General features: G+C 44.2%; 1 protein-coding gene across 1 annotated transcript in view; it reads left to right on the top strand.

The window, feature by feature from the left end:
* LOC128129146 (uncharacterized) overlaps positions 1-17,313 on the top strand; it is a 36,833-nt gene that overhangs the window by 17,854 nt on the left and 1,666 nt on the right. The window lies entirely within an intron of this gene.

Below are 17,313 nucleotides of genomic sequence, written 5' to 3'. Positions count from 1 at the left end.
CCGGGATCCACTGTTTCGTGTCTTTATTGACATCACATAATCCCTCAAAAGTGTTGCTTTATTTCTTTTTCTTTTACACACTCGGCACGAAAATCTTTCTGATTTTCCAAAATTCTATTTCATTAATTCTAAGGAATTTTAATTGGATTGGTTGTTATAAAAGGTTGTGGTTAATATTGATCCACGTGGGGATTTTACTTTAAAGATGTCGTTAATCTCTAAAGGGATAAGATGTCGAAATGATGACTCAGGCGGGAGTCCAATCGATTTGATTTCAAACGGCGCAACAAGGAGAAGCGTGCGAATAGGAACCGTTTCATCTCCAAACGGCGCCTGATGGGAAGGCGTGTGATTAGGGACTGACACTCTCTCTCCTGCGTGATCATCGGTACACCCAACTGTCACGTGTCAGTCACCTCCGAAAAACCCTTCGTTTTTCAATCAAAGATTTGGAATAGATTCTTCTCTCTCCTTTACCCTCAGTATAAAAGGCAATGTAAACCCCCGTTTACCTGTTTACTGCACCTATATTTCCAGATAGCAAGAATTCCTCCAACCTCTATTGTTCATCATCTCTCCCACTTTCATCTCAACAATGGCGGATTCTTCATCTGTTCACGCAACTTCTCACATCTTGCCCATTCGTCCCCAGCAGAGTTTGATCATTGATCTTACTCCTTAGGCATATGACGCTTTCATGTTTCCCATCATCGAATGCCTGAAGTTCTCGCCAATCGCTCCTGCTCTTACCAGGGCTGAAGCTGTTCCAATGGAGTTCCTGTCACAAATTTTTGCTACAGCTCACTACGACAAGGTCATCGACAGGATTTTCTTCGATGTCTTTGAGCACAAGGCGTCGATTTCTAAGCAAAGGTTTTGTACGCTGTTAGGGTTTGAACCTGATTCTTCGAGGGTTAATCCTGAAACCATTCCAATGGGTCATCTGTTCAACATGTTCTACAACATGGGGTACACTGAGGTGCTCACTACAGTCACGAAATTCAAAAAGTCGTGCCTGCCCCCTCAGTGGAATGGGATGTTCACTGTTCTTTTCAAGGGCCTATCTGAACGAAGTGTTGGATCCGATGGGGCAAGTCGTTTATTTCTCTCCATCATGTATGGGATCTACAATGGCATCAATATGGACTACGGGTCGGTCCTATGGCAACAACTCATTCAGAGTCTCTCTTCCACCTCTCGACACTCAGAGATTTCTTATGCCCGGTTCTGGTCTATTGTCACTAAATGGGTGATGGACAAGTACCATGTCCCTATTGTCGCTGGTGCTCCAATGTCTTCGATTGGTACCTTCCATACCACGAAGATCATTGTGTCGGATGCTTCGAAATTTCCCTTCAACGGGTCTATCCCGGAAACGATGTATGGTGATGTTCCTGCCGACAGCCGGATTATTCAAACGTACAAGGAGTTCCGACGTTCTGGTCCGAGAGACCTTACTCCAGAGATGCTGAAATCAATTCATGACGCTGAAAAGCCTGCTCCCAGAGGAAAGAAGGCTGATAAGAGAAAACAGGTGGCAAAGGGAGCAAAAGGCCCATCTCCCAAGAAAAGGAAAACCACTAAGGCTGCTCAGTCTCCACCGCAGAAGAGGAGAAAAACCCAACCGAGACGAAAGCTAATCATTGCTTCGTCCTCAAGCGAATCTGAGGAAGCAGGTTCTGATTCAGATGGATCTCAACGTGGTAACACTCCACCACGTTCGCCTACACCAGAGATTCATATTTCTACTTCTCCTATTTCTTCTCCACCCATTACAATTCCTTTTTCTATTCCCCCCATAACCTCCACCACTCAAATACCATCCACCTCCATCCCAATACCACCACTAATCTTTACCGAAGCAACAACCACCACCACTGCAGATGTTAGAACCAACGTATCTGATATGGGGGTTCATACTGATGCATCAAAATCCAACTCAGCACCCGAACCCACACCAACAACCGAACACACCACCCAACCCAAAACTACTACTACTACCGAGCCTCCAGTTTCACCACCACCATCTTCTCCTGCTCATGCTTCAGAGGAAGAAGAACCACTCCTTGGCGGGGAGAATATGACTTTTGATTCGGTCTATTACAGTCCGTTTCAAGTTCAAAGTGACGACGATGACGATGCTCCTGTCACAAAGAGGCATCTCAAGGAGCTCCATGAATAACTCGATTCACTTATCGCTTCGTCTTCCACATCTCAGTCCTCCATATCTGAAGCTGTCATTCAGAAAATTGTTGAGGCTTTCTCCAAAGCTCATCAAGTTTCTATTGATTCCGCCACTGCAACCATAAACGCCTCAACCAAAGCTTGTGAGGCAGCGACCGAAAAAGTCGATAAACTATTCACTGATGCTTCTTCCTTGTTGAAATCTTTAAAGGAAAGTGTTGAAGCCACCAAGACTACGCTGGAACCCATTATCAACCAGTTGGCTACATCAGTCGCTTCTGAGCTGAAGTCGTTCGCTTCACTTAGACAATCTATTTCTGATGACAACTCAGCTTTCAGAACATCCATTGAAGAGCGTCTATCCAAGCTTCAAGAAGACTTAGCTGCCGAAAACAATCTAATGGATGCTCTCGCAAGGAAGACTACCGCTCTAAAGGTCAAGAGCATTCAACTCTCCAACTCTCAACAGGAGATTGAGTCTCTTCGATCTGAAAGAGAGGTGGTTAAATCGTGTGTTTCGGATGTCCACTCTGCTATCTCAAACATCCTTGAAGCACATGACCCAATCCTCAATTATTCAGTACGACGTACCCTTGCAGAGAAGCTCGCTCCTGACCTCTCTCTACTCAACAAAATCGAAGGGATCCTTGATTTCATGTCCATTCCGAAACAAGGGGGAGAAAAAGGTAATATGTCTCAACCACCTCCTTCTTCAACAGCAACACACACAACCGAACCTCCTCCAGTAGGCCAAGCCTCCGGTTCAGCTGTAAAAGACAAGGGAAAAAACATTGCTGAGGAGAGTGATGAAGATGATAAAGAAACGATTGCCGACATTCTGAAGCGGCAAAGTCCAAATAACGAGGCTGACATTAATGCTCGTGTGGCTAGAGAGGCTGAAGAAGCCGAAAGAAGACAGAAAGAAGCCCACGACCTTCTCGAGAGCAGGAAAACTCTTTTTCCTCCTTGGACTCTTGAGAAGCTGATTAAAGAAGCCATCGAAACACCAAGTATCTTGTGGCTAGAACCTGTGATCTCTTTAGATTGTTCTAACACTGTCGACTCTCAGTTCAATATGCCACTGACCCAAAAGGCGTTTGTTTTTCATGCCTTTGACAACATTGTTGAGTTCCCCCATCCTCATCCACAGGTTGATCGGGACTTAGTCGAATTTTATCTGAGGGCAGCTCAACCCCAATACCAGACTTAGAGTGCTCAGAAAATCGTCAATGTTCGGGTCCTGAAGCCGTACAGGGAAGGCAACTTCACCAACGTTCGGTTCAAGGTACTACGGGGATCTGCCAAGGCCGAACATGCCATCTCACTTGCAGATCTTCCCAACCTTAATCCCCATGATTGGATTATCTTGCACAACATCCTTCTTACAAACGAAGCTGAATATGGTCCGATCATCGACCACTTTAAGAGGATGCTTGTATGCTATATCATGGAAGTTGCTTTGATGGATCAGGAGATAGCGAGCGTATTTAAGAAGAAGCCTACCATATCTCCTGTTGGCTCTGCCAGTGATCTCAATATGATGCAGATGGGAAAGATTGACCCAAAGAGAAACTCTATCATGTTTACCAGGAACGAAGGACATAAATGTCTTTTTGCCTTGGCAGACAAACATCTCTACACCACTGCATGTTTGGAACACGTTTTGGGGATCATCCATCGATGCAAGCAGAACACAGCGGATGATGTAAAGTACTTTGATGATATGATTCAATCGTACATTCGGTTCAGACAAAAAATCCTTGCACTTATCACACGTCTGTTCGATACAGTAAAGAAGGCTCCCGCTGCTGGCCCAAGCAAGAAGAAGAATCGCTCCAATTTGATGCAAAGGGGGAGATTGTTGGGTCGTATTTTGTGTTGCGTATATTGGGTTCGTTAGCTAGTCCAATATGTATCTCCGGTATGGGCCTGTCCATCCGTGAGTTTTGTAGGGTTTAGTATAAATAGATGCTTGCATGCATCCTAGAACAGAAGGACGATCAGTAACGATTAGAGATTTATTGTTCAGCAAATTTATCGTTCTTGTTTTGTAAACCTAGAATCCTCTACAGTGGAAGTTCTTAGTCGAGCTCTGCTGAGGATCGAGTAATCTAATCATTCGACACATCTTGATTCATACTTGTGTTTTGTTTACTGTTTTTACGTTCATCACATACCTGTTACAAAGATCTAATCGATCAAAGAGTTAATTAATAACTCATCATACCCGAAGGAAACCAACACCGATACCAGCCAAAGATACGAGGCAGACAGAGGGAGCCAGTGCATGGAACCCGAGAATTGTCTTTTCCTCGTGTTCGTCACACTAATAAACCCGTAAAATAATACACTTTAGTGAGCTAGTGGTTACACTACTCACGCTATGTGTTAGGTGAATCTTCGTTTCCCGTTGCCAGTTACACGATTAGAGCGGATCCCCGCACCTCTATTGAAAGTATCTAGCCATAAGCCCTCATGAGCCTCTCTTTCCACGGTTTCGTTCCGAACTGTTCTCAAAAATCTTTCCAGGTCGGAGAGTGAAACCTTTCCCAGTATAAAAGTGACTTAGTAGGAACGACTCGCATCTTATGGCCTTTTCCGATACTCATACTCCTACCTTGATTCCCAGGACTACATCATAGGGATGTAGGTCGACACTCAGACAACCAGTACCCGAGGCACGGGAAAAATTTATGCCTAATACATTCGGGACAGATATGTCCAGGGTTAGCCATCGTCTCTCATTACCTTGTATTCCTTTCCGTGTAGGAGAAACCATGCCACCAAAGAAGCGTAACCAGTCCACAAGTAAGAAACCTACTCTCTTATTCGATGAAGCCACGTTCCAAACTGCAGTCTCTGCAGTCGTAGCAGCTGTCATGGCTCACCTGAATGCTAACAACGCCAATGTTAGCAAGGTGCCTGTCGGGATTTCCGATCCTAGCAATGGACAGCAGCAACCAACACCCTCATACCCAGTCACCCAAGAACCTCAACCGAACCCACTAAAGAGAAAACTCAAGATCGAGGAGGGAAGTACCTCGGCTCAAGGACCTTCTGAAGGGCAACGAGCTGAGAGAGTCAGTATCCCTGCCAACCCTCCCATCCCTACGCCTAGGAGACCATACTTAGGAAACCTTTCCCATTGCAGCAAGTGCAGCTACCATCATCATGGTGTCTGCCGGGAGCTCTATTATGCTAGGTGCCACATGTTGGGGCATACTGCTCACGTCTGCAGAACCCCGGTTGAGTTCATTACACCAACCGCCAATGTGGCGACCTGTACAGTTTGCCACCTATGTGGTGAAATGGGACACTTCAAGAAGGACTGCCCAACCGAAGGGAAAGACAAGGACACAAGAGGAGTCTAACTCTAATGCTTAGGGAGAAGCATCAAGGAACCTGGTAGATTTTTGGTACGTCTCTCGATCCCAGATAACTAACCAAGAACATTAAAAGACTAATTCAATTGTAAATATTTTCTCCAATAAGGCGAAAGTCGCAGCACTGTTATAAAATTTAAAAATTCATTTGGTAAAACTATAATGGCTAAACACATACGTTACGGTCATGTATAGTTAAGATGGATAGACCTAGAGTGAGTGAATGCCGCCTCATTTCCTATTCCTCGTTTGGTTGTGGATTTAGGGCGGAGTCGCTCAATCAACAATCCTCCCCACCTTAACTCTACATGACTAGTATATGTTAGGCGATTATAGAAATGCCTCGTGAGAATCCATTCATGAAAAGGTACTATACTCGGAAACACTTAGAAATCTCTATAGTCCCGCGTCGACTCTATCGGTCCAAGTATCCGCAGTAGTGATACATAGGACGAAACCCGACACGCCTACAACTTGTGTGCCTGTTCGGCGCATGACTCTATCGATCTTCACTATATATCATGTCGAGGTATGCCAACTTCGACGCCTCTACCGATCATGGTTTGACTCCGTTCAACCATGTGTTCATTCCTAAGTGTTGTGTAAAAAGAACTTTCTCCGTAGCCCCGTCGGCAAATAAAGGTTCTTCCGAACCTAAACATAATGCAAATAATCAAACCTAATGCGATCCGTCAATCGTCCCTCTTATCTCAAACCTTCCGAAGTACCCAAAAGAGGGTACCACGCGCCGTTGACCGACCCCTTGTAGTCAGATGAACACCGAAGTAAAGGACACTGTAGATACTCCAGAAGACAATAACCATCCGAAGCATACTTCGAAGAATCCCCAGAAAGACCCTTCGCACCTTGCACATTAGGTTCGTGAACCCAGAGAACAGAACTCATGAGACTGACCACTATAACTAGGTATATGCATAAAGGTGGCATATAATTGAGATCAAAAAGATTTAAGGTGTGTGTTTCCTCCCTATTCCCTGTTCCTCGTTGGGTTGTGGGTTTGGGGTGGAGTCGCACAGCTGAACATCCTGCCGACCTCAATTATATACTGCTTGCATACACCCGGTATTAGTGGTTAGGCTAAGCATGAGCTCTACCACGAACCTATTAGCAAAGCCCTTCATCCTATTCCATAAAATAGGAGCTGGAGTCAAGAGAATCGTTGCGGGTTGAGCTATTAAAGTTCCGAGAGATGAGACTCTATACTCACTAGATTTGACCTAGACCGAGAAAACTCAGAACCTTCGGAAGAGTAGTTGCAGTAGATGCTTGCACTACTCAGGCACTTCGTCCACCCTGTTACAGACAAGTGGTGCCTATCATCCTCCACCCTCTTGCATGGAGGAAATCGTCGTCGCCCTGTAGACGATCAAATACATTTTTCCGAAGTGAACACTAGGATATCGAGAAACACAGGATAACCTTCGCAACCAAGAATACTTAATGCCTTATGATTATCAGTTGATAAAACAGCATGCTATGATTATCAGTTGATAAAACAACATGCTAGATTAGGACTAAGGATCTAGGAATGATGCCTTATGTGCCTATTATATGTGTTCTGAGCTGCATGATAGCGCTGATTAGACAGTTGTAGGATAGCATGTTTAGGTTATGCCTGGGTTTATGAGTTTGTGTGGGTCTATGAGTTTATGTTGCATGCTAGTTCAGTTTCTTGCCATGTGGATATGATTGCTTGAGTATGTTGTGGTTAGATTTTCCCTTGTCTGAATGTTGCTTACTTTGTGCATTGTGGAATTTTGATTGATGGAAGTTAGCCCTTAGGTGGATACGTCACGCCACATGTGATCGGGTTTGAATAATCTCAGAGTGCTAGATTTGGCCCTATTGCGCAGCTCTCGTCTGAGTCCAACCGTTGTAGGGACGAGTCTCTTACTCGAAGGATTATCTGAGCCTCGTCACATGTGATGGTATCCAGGTAATAGCTAATTGGCATCACAAGGAGACCTTCAGCAGCCAAGGATTGGTTTGAGCTGAGTCAGAGGTTTCCCTAGGGTAAGCCTAGGATGAGATAGTGCTGGGAACAGTGGTAATGGATAAGGGACCTGGTGGAGTCGAAGCAATTCCTGAGGAAAGTATGGATAGATGTGGAAGGTAGTATGGGCCCGTACTACTGAAAGCAGAGGATCCGTACTCGATTCCGGAAAGGCCGAGACAATACCGGGAACCTGATAGGGTATGTGTTTGGTCGCGCAGCAGTGATAAGTATTCTGATAGAGGATGTATTATATTTTCAGTATGGTGACATTGCGGGAGAGACCAGCGGGTGGATCAGGCGCCGGAGAGGGATCAGGCTCAGGTTCTAGAGCCGTGCAACTTGATGATCAGATGAGGGATTTCATTTCCGCAGAGATTGTGTGCAACATCATTGATTAGATTCCAGTGAATTTTGGTTCGGTTAGAGAGGCCATCGTGGAGCTTATGGACGGTCATCTTGAGGCCTTTAGGGCCGGGATAGTATCAGGACAGTTTGGGGCTCGTCTAGAGCCCGGTTCTTATGGAGTTCGGGGATCCATCAGAGAGGCGGATTCCATTTTAGGCTTTTGCCATCAGGAGTCAGGAGTGAGTGGGGCACCCTGTCTCCAGGAGAGACCCTTGCATGACTGGGTAATTAATGAGGTTTCGCTAGTCATTCGCGAGGAGTTGCCCAACATCATTGAGAAGGTCACGGGTCGGGTGACCGCTAAGTTCCAGGGACAACCAACTGCTGTTCATACGGTTGATGGAGTAGTCGGGATCACACGAGAGCATGAGATTGGTTTGGATGGGCAACTCGGAAAAAGGAAGCGGGCACGTGTTGCAGGGAGATTGGGAAGGAGTGTGGAGTCCTACTCAGCTGACTTGGGCGCTGGAGGTCAGGAGGACCTAGAGGTGTGTGGTAAGTGTGGAGGGACTCATGGGTTTGCTTGTCACAAGTTCAGGTGTTTCAAGTGCGGGGAAAGGGGGCATGTGTATTGGGATTGTAAGCAGGATCAGAGATGTTTTCATTGTCACCAGCCGGGTCATTTCAAGTCTCGATGTCCCGTCTTGGTGGTGGAGAGAGTTCAGGTCCAGGCGCCCACCGTTCCGCAAAAAGTCAAGATCGAGCCGCACTAGATCGCAGGTATGTAGTTTGAATTCATCCCTTTGTAGTAACTCTATTGCTATGGTATTGCATCGATGTTAGTAGGCATGTATCTGTGAGAATTATATTACCCTATTGTGATCGATTGATATGCCATCTGCATACCTTGGATATTTGAATGGTAGTTAGGAGATGTGCTCTATGGGAGAAGGATTCATAGGATGCAATAAATGTAGCATGCCTGGGAGGGACTTGGTATGTCTCGCTAGATTGGAGTTGTATAGTGTTGGAGATGGATTGGTTGGATCCCTAGCTATGGTAAGCTTGGGTTCCTCAGCAGATTGATTATGGAATGGTAGCAAGGATTGGGATTTATTTTTGAGTTTTGAGCAACAAGGGGTAAGCAGGATCGAAGTGGGGGAGAATCCTCCGAGTGTGCAAAGGTAGGAGCACGCAGACCCAGAATGAGTGTGCGACCTCCGAGAAGGAAAAGAAGTGGTTCAGCGTTTGATGGATTGAGGATTTCAGGGTTGGGAGTTTGAGAAACTCCCCATCAGCTAGTGCGTGTGATGGTGATGGTTAGTACGTGGTTGGGAATTCAGGTTGTGGATCGCCCATAGGACTTGAGGGAGTTGGAATGAGAATCTTGAGAGCTAATGGCACATGAGTGCCTTCGTATTAGCATTCAGTGGTAGAAAGTGATGTAAGACTACAAGGCAGCTGTAGCATTCGCTAGCAGTTAGTGGTGGAAGTGTTGTAAGACTACGGGGCAGCCGTAGCATTCACTAGCAGTCAGCAATGGATGGTGATGTAAGACTACGGGTAAGCCGTAACATTCCTTAGTAGCTTCGTTAGCGGAGTTGGGGCGAGGCCCTTATCTCCTAGTGATCAGATAGGGATCAGGAATGGGTAGTGGATGAGAATGATAGGGAGTTGCCTGTATAGCCCTAGAGAGGTGAGACTTTGGGAGAGGCCGCTCCAGGATATAGTTGGGTGAGACCTTGGGAGAGGCCGCTCCAGGATATGGTTGGGTGAGACCCGTGGGTGAGGCCCGTGAGTTTTAGCAGCACAAGTGGGACCTGGTAAGGACCTTAGTGTCAAGATAGGGGATCGGGGATCCCAGGATTGTAGTGCCTGAATGGCAGGATAGATTGAGCAGTTATAGGTGGTCGAAGTTTCTTCGGAAGTCGCTGGGAGCGACTAGTAGTGGTGTTGGGACTAGCTACCGGTGGGAGCCGGTAATCCAGTCAATGATAGGTTGGTAGGGACCAGGGTGGTCTCAGTTCATCTGGAAGGCATATGAGGAATAGCAGAAATTTTCAGTCAGTAGTAGTGTGGGTAAGCGGTCTATGGTGGAATTCAGTAGTTGGATCGAGGGGTGCTCGGCACCAAGTTATGACAGAGAGGAGTGTCAATGGTTACTGGAGGTGATGACCCGTACTGGAAGTAGCGGGGGTGATGGAGTTGGTGAAGGGTAGGACCTTCAAAGTGGTAGAGGAAATAGTTGGCTATGGAGTGTTGCCTTGGGAAGGCAAGGAAATCGCACAAGGAAAGAAGGGGTGAACCCCTATAGGTTCAGTGCAGTACTCGGTGAGTACCAGAAGGATTATCAGTGAGTAAGCTATGTTTCCAGGATGTTCAGGGTCAGGCTGACCCGAGTCTATTATCCGCAAGGATTAGGGTTAGCCGGAATGACCAAGCGAAAGGCCAGCGAAGGTAGGCAGCTGGTGTTGGATTAATTGGTGGGATATTGGAGGCAGATCGCAGGCGGTGGGCCATAGCAAACTTCGAGGACGAATTTTAGTTTAAGTGGGGGAGAGTTGTAACACCCAACGTTTTGAAGGTCAAGAAAGGAAAGAAAACCCTAACTTTAAGGGGAGACTCGGCGAGTCCGAGCAGGATCCGGGTCAATGAGTAAGTGACCGACTCGGCGAGTCGGACAAGGGGACTCGGCGAGTCTGGTCTGTGCGAGGAAAACCCTAAATTCGGGACTTGGGGCCTATTTAAGCGTCTCATTCTCTCCCCTAGGGTTCCTTTACTGCCTCTTTCACCAAGAACATCAAACCCTAAGCCCCATTGTTGCCCATTCAAGCTTCCAAGCCATCTTTGAGTGATTTAAAGGAAGAAGAAGAAGGGGAATCATTGAAGCTTTAAGGATTGGCCTTAGATCTGAAGATTGGGGGAACTTTCTGAGTTATTGAAGGTATTAAGTCGTTTCCCTCCTTTAGATCTATTTTGGTTGTGAGTTTTGGGGCTTTTTAGCCATGATTAAGTTGTCCATTTGAGTTAGAAGCCGGATCTGGAGTTGCTACTTCAGATCTAAGCATATTTTGGTCTTGGAAAGCATAAAGTATCAGCCCTTGAGTTGATTATGGAGCCTCTTTGCCTTAAACCCTAGTTTATGGTGTATTTAGCCTAGATCTCCTTCTCTACACGTAAAGTTTGCAACTTTACGTGAGGAATAGGCTTGGGGAGGGTAGATATACTATTTGGAGCCCATGCATGACTCAAAAGTCCTCTGCATGTATGTAAATCTGAATGAACTCGGCGAGTCCTTTGAGTAGACTCAGCAAGTAGCATGAAGGTTAGGAGGAACTCGACGAGTGGGATGAACAGCTCGTCGAGTCGGATGAAGTTGGGCAGGAACTCGGCGAATTTGAAGAACAACTCGGCGAGTTGGTTGAAGATTGCCTTGGACTCGGCGAGTCTGTTCTTGGACTCGGCGAGTCAGGTCGCGAAACCCCAAACCCTTCGAGTTGAGACTTGAATCAGTGAGTCGAGTGGAGACTCGGTGATTTGGGCAGGTCAGGACTCGGAATCGGTAGACTCGGCGAGTCAAGTCGCGAATGGAAGGACTCCGAACTTATGAACTCGACGAGTCAATAGGTAGACTCAGCGAGTAGGGTTGAACTGGAAGGTTGACCCTGACCAAGACTTTGACTTTGACCAGAGTTGACTTGGTTGATTGTCGGGGGTCAGTTAGACTAAGTGTTGCTTTGATATTGGTAGTTCAGGGAGCTAGTGGAGCAGGAGTCCAGAGAGTTGTCGGTTAGCAGCTAGTGGGATCATCAGCAATTTCAGCCAGTGCAGGTGAGTTTCCCTTTATGTGAATGGGTCTACGGCCACAATGCCGGCCCATGTAGTTATGAGTAGAAGACCCGGGGGTTAGCCCTAGGCACAGTATGCTAGTATGATATTCAGGATGAGGTCCAGTGATAGCGGGCGGGTGCCCAAGGAATGGATTATGTGATAGTTTATACTTGTCGTCTGTGTGATACTTGTATGTGCCTGGTAGGGAGGTGAGTGTGGGCGAGGTCCCGTATCTCACTAATAGCAGAGTGTGGATGGTGTTCCACATCTCATTAGCAGCAGATCAGGGGCGAGGCCCAAGTTAGGGAAAGAGTGAGTGTGGGCTGGGCCCGTATCTCACTATCAGTAGGAGCATGGACGGGGTTCCATGACTCATCAGTAGAGTTCAGTTGTTAGGACCGAAGGGTAGTCAGACACCCCAGATACGTTTAACAGTATGTGATGTTATGTTTACATGCTAGCATGATCTGTTATATGAGTTAGAGGAAGTAGGGGGAGATAGTCCCCCAGATTACCGGTCGATAGGGTCGAAGGGGAGGTCATGCCCAGCCATGCTAGATAGATTGTGTGATATATGTGATATGTGGTAGTAGTAGGGGTGAAATAGTCCCTAGTACCCGATCGAGAGGACCGAAGGGGAGACCAGCACCCAGATATGCTAGTCAGTATCCGGTCGAGAGGACCGAAGGGGAGGCAAGCTCCCAGATATACTGGTCAGTATCCGGTCGAGAGGACTGAAGGGGAGGCCAGCTCCCATATATATTAGTCAGTATTCGGTCGAGAGGACCGAAGGGGTAGGTCGGGCACCCAGATATGCCTGACAATATATGTATGTTATGTGATTGCATGGTATGTGGTATGGAGGGGGAACTCACTAAGCTTCGTGCTTACGGTTTTCAGTTTTGGTTTCAGGTACTTCCGGTAGCGGAGGGAAGAGCTCGGGGTGATCGCATGGCACACACTATAGATTAGATAGCCTGGGAATGTTTTACTCTGATAACGAACATGTGTTTTGGAAACTAATACTCTGATTATGATTTGAATCGATAATTTTGCTTAAAGTAATGTTTTATTAAAAGAAATTTTTAGTCTTGAATTTTGGGACGTTACAATTACAGGTTATGGCACGAGAGCATAAATTGGCTAACATAACGAGAAATTTTGGATTATAGGCCAGTAGTTATGAATAACTGTTGTAAGGTCTATTTTGTTCTGTTTATGCTTTTGGTCTGTATTGAACATAACATCCCGATATTTTGTTATATAATGAAAATACATTTCTTTAAAGGAATGCTTTGATAAATTCTTATCATATTTTTGTTTTGGCAACAAATTCCGCAACTGTTTTCTTTAAAAGATTACTCTGATTTTGAAAACAAAGCATAAACAAATCGGTCTTTTCTGGGCGTGAAATTGGGGATGTCACAGTTGGTATCAGAGCATTAGTTTAAGCGAACTAGGAATTTGTAGGAAATTTCTAGACTTAAACTTAGAATGCTAAGTATTGATCGTGAGGAGTGTGTCTAAAATATGTTAGGTAGTACACCTAAATGGACACAAGCACTAGTTTATTTTAGGAATGTTGCCTAAAATGCTTTTATGTGCTAATTGTTTTGTGTGATAGCTAAATTGATGCTATTATTTGTTCGGATCTATGGTTTGTTGTCAACCGGATCTGGAAACCTTATGTGTGTAGGATTCTAAGCGTATGACTACGATATTAGAACTAGCATGTAAACGTTTCGGGGTGATAAGGAGATTTATACGTTTATCGTAATTAAAGCTTTCTTATCTTAAAATTCTCGCTTGGTACACTGAATGTCTGCTTGGGTGTACAAAGGGTCATGGTGAAGACTCGTAGAGAAATTGAGTAAATGGAGGAAATGAAAAAGGATTATGATAGTGGATGACACCTGTCAGAATATATCGTAAGAGTGGTATCTTGCCTTTAGAGTATGTCTTATGAAATAACAGTACGTTTAGAGGAGTACAGTACGTCTAAAGTACACCTTTGATTGGCAGGATGATGGAGAGATTGGTGTAATTCTTGAGGTTGTCTCATCACCCGGTATTTCCATCACCAATCGAGTTGAAGTAGAATTGATGATTAAAGATACGCAATGAACAAGTCCTAGTAGAGTCTAGGGAAATTGTTTATGATTATTTGGACACATTCGTATGTGTTAAATTGTTTTGTGATTTTAGGACTTGCGGGCTGCGAGACAATACTTGGAACGAGTATGAGTAGGTGTGAACGGTAGTAGATGCATATACTACCGGAAGCACAAGACTCACACTTGGATCATGGAAAGTCACAAGGTTACCAAGAAGCTGGTGATTGATTTCGTTTTATTCGAGTATGTCATTACCCTTGTTTCGGTAATGATTAGTGAGATGGTTGTTATTCCGACCCTAGTGGTCATATAAATTTGAGTTCCACTTCGATGAGTATGTTACGTGGTCTAGAGGACCAAGTTAGATGTAACATCTGACTTAAGTCAGAACGTTGAAATTAATGCGATCGATAGTATAGCGCTCGTTGTTGAAAGAAGTTTGCAGGTAGAAATGCTACATGCTGAAATGTGATTATATCACATTAGAATATGAAGTAAGGTATATTCCATTCTGGAATTTAACTTTAAAAAGACCGAGTCTAAGCGTCACATCGTACGATGAGAGGTCAATAGAGCACGACCCATCGGCATGTTGCAATAGATAAAGGAAAGTATTTATCCTAAGAAGAAGGAGTCCACAATAAGGACTTATTTGGTAACTCGAAGGTTACGATTGAAAGTACAACATAGTACGATAAGCAGATGCAAGATTGAGAATCGTCTGCGGTCAAGAAAGCCATAGAGTTAAATACTCTTTCGAGGAAACATAGAAGTTACGGTTATTACCTAGGATGAAGAGATAGCATATGGAATCATTATACAAGTCCTATCTTCGTTGATGATTCCGGGACGTAATCATCCTAAGGGGGAGATAATTGTAACTCCCGTAGATCCGGGATAGTCAATTTAGAGACGATAAACATCAAAAATGATTTTTTATGGAAGATTATTTAGAAGGATTAATCTTAACTAAGGTATAGTATATGTTACAAGGATTCCGTACATATAAAGAACGCCGAAATCCGAGTTATAACGAAGAAGTTATGACTTGTCGAAGTTTCGCGACAAAACCGGAACGACACAGCGCGACGTAAATAGTGAATTTACGTTAGAGCGATATTAGGCCTTAGCGATCTAAATGAAAGTCGTAGAATGCGTTAAACCAAGAGCGTTCATAAAAAGAACATCTAAATCTGACTTCGTATGAGGAAGTTATGATTTTTCGAAGTTTCAACATTAACAGTATGCAACCCAAAGTTCGAATATGAGATCGAGTGATTTCTAGCCGAAACGATCTAAACGAGAATCGAAGATCTCATCGATAGTAGTCCAACAGTAAAAAGACAGACGAAAACGGACGTCAGACGAAGAAGTTATGGATTTCTAACGGAGTTTTCCTATCCCGGCCTACTAAAAATAATATAATAAAATATAATAAAACTAAAGTCAAAATTAGCCAACGAAGTCTAAATGAGAGTTGTAGAGCATAATCTCACCTACGTGTGTATATAAAGAACGTCGAAAACGGAGTTCGTATGCGAAAGTTATGAATTTCTGAAGTTCGGGGCGCGAAACCCCAAAACTGTCAGAGTTCATGACGTGAATACAGTGTTCACGACGTGAACTCAGTATTTATGACTTCTGGAGCCTGACAGACGCAAGTGGCGATGACGCACCTGATGACTATTGAACTCACGACGTGAATCCAGAAAAATGGCCCTATAAATAGAAATCAAGGGTCTGCCGATTTTGGTTGCTCCGTCTCTTCTCTCTCACTCCCGATACTCTCTATAAACCCCCTTTTAACCCCCCGACTCCCCGGTATCATCCCGAGATCCGAAGCGAGTCCCAAAGCCCGAATATCCCGAGAAGAAAAGAGTTTCCGAGCCGAAGCTCTGCCCGTGAGAAGTCCGGTGTGTGAAGAGATCACATTTTCACCAAAGGATACTACTTCTACAAGCCGTAGTACTGCCCGGTCATCTTCTGATCAAGTGAGTGTGTAGTCACTTTCTTCTAACACATAAATATAAAGTATTTGCTATGAAATACGTGCTATGTGTATAATATATTGTTGTTTATTTGAGATGATTTTGGAATGGATGAATTATATAAGTTTTAATGAGTTAAACAATATATGTATTTTGTATCTAAAAATATGTTGGGTAGAACATAGGTAGATGAGGTTGTTGGTAGGTGATAAAAGATGGGTTGGACCATGAGATAAAAGGATAAAGAGATAACTTGTTTTAGATCTGGATGTATGGATCAGATCAGGAGGTTAGTTTTAGATCCGAGAGTATGGATCAGATCAAGAGGTTAGTTTTAGATCCGAGAGTATGGATCAAATCAAGATGTTAGTTTTAGATCCAGGAATATAGATTAGGTAATGAGGCAAATTTAAGATCCGGGAGTACGGATTATGTATTTTTGAACTACGTGTTCATTCGATAAGGTATCATGTGCATAGTACTTTTTAGGAACGTGATTTTAATAAGAGTATTGATTAAAGTATGAACTATACATATGTATGTGAAGTATTTGTTATTGTCCAAAATACGTGTTAGATATATTTGATGATGTACAATGTGCGACTCAGATATGGTTCAATATGCGTTAAAATGTGTATATATGATATTATTACTTAAAACCTTGTGTTAAGTATACACTAGTTGGCGTTGCCTAAACGGAGATAGTATCAAAAATTAATTATAGGCACTGTAGGCTTGCCTAGTGATGGGTTAAGACTTAAATAGTGATATTTAGTTCAATTAAGATTGGACTTTGGGTAGTCTCTTATTAAGAGTATGTGTGGGGTGAGATTGATGATCGGTGGAGTACGTCCTACGTACAGAAGTACATTTTATGTACGAAGTCCTTTTCAAAGCTCTGTGTCTTGGGTGCTGCTTGCACCAGGGTACTATTATGTTCTCGGGTACGAGACTTTCGCATACCAGAGTACTATAATGTGCCAGAAGTACTATCATGTACAAAGTCTTTTTGACTATTGTGTGTGTCGGTTACGGGAGCGTACGGGAGTACTCTAGTAGTATTTCCCCATACTTTTATTTTGAGAGAGATTTGGCGTCAGCGTTTCTTTTATGAAGTGATCGACCGAGCTTCATATGTCAGCGTTTTCTTTCACGAAGTAATTAAGGGAACTTCGTAGACTGCCTAATAAAGTATGTCGGTAATAGACCACTGCTACGTATGTCTGGTGTTATATTGATGGATAAGGTGCGTCTGGAGGTGAAATACCTCATGTATTCAGTCCACTACTAGGCAAAGTTCGATGCTGGATAGGGAGAGTCTAGAGGTATAATACCTCATGATAGTCGGACCACGCCTAGGCATTGTTATCTAGATAATTACCCCTGACTTAATTGTCTTGTGGTTCTTTCTTTTACGAACGAAGGTTCGTGGTGAAACGTATTCCATTCCC

The sequence above is a fragment of the Lactuca sativa genome, chromosome 9, assembly GCF_002870075.4.
Source record: "Lactuca sativa cultivar Salinas chromosome 9, Lsat_Salinas_v11, whole genome shotgun sequence".
In the NCBI taxonomy this organism is placed as follows: domain Eukaryota; kingdom Viridiplantae; phylum Streptophyta; class Magnoliopsida; order Asterales; family Asteraceae; genus Lactuca; species Lactuca sativa.
This window is presented reverse-complemented; position numbering and strand designations above follow the sequence as displayed.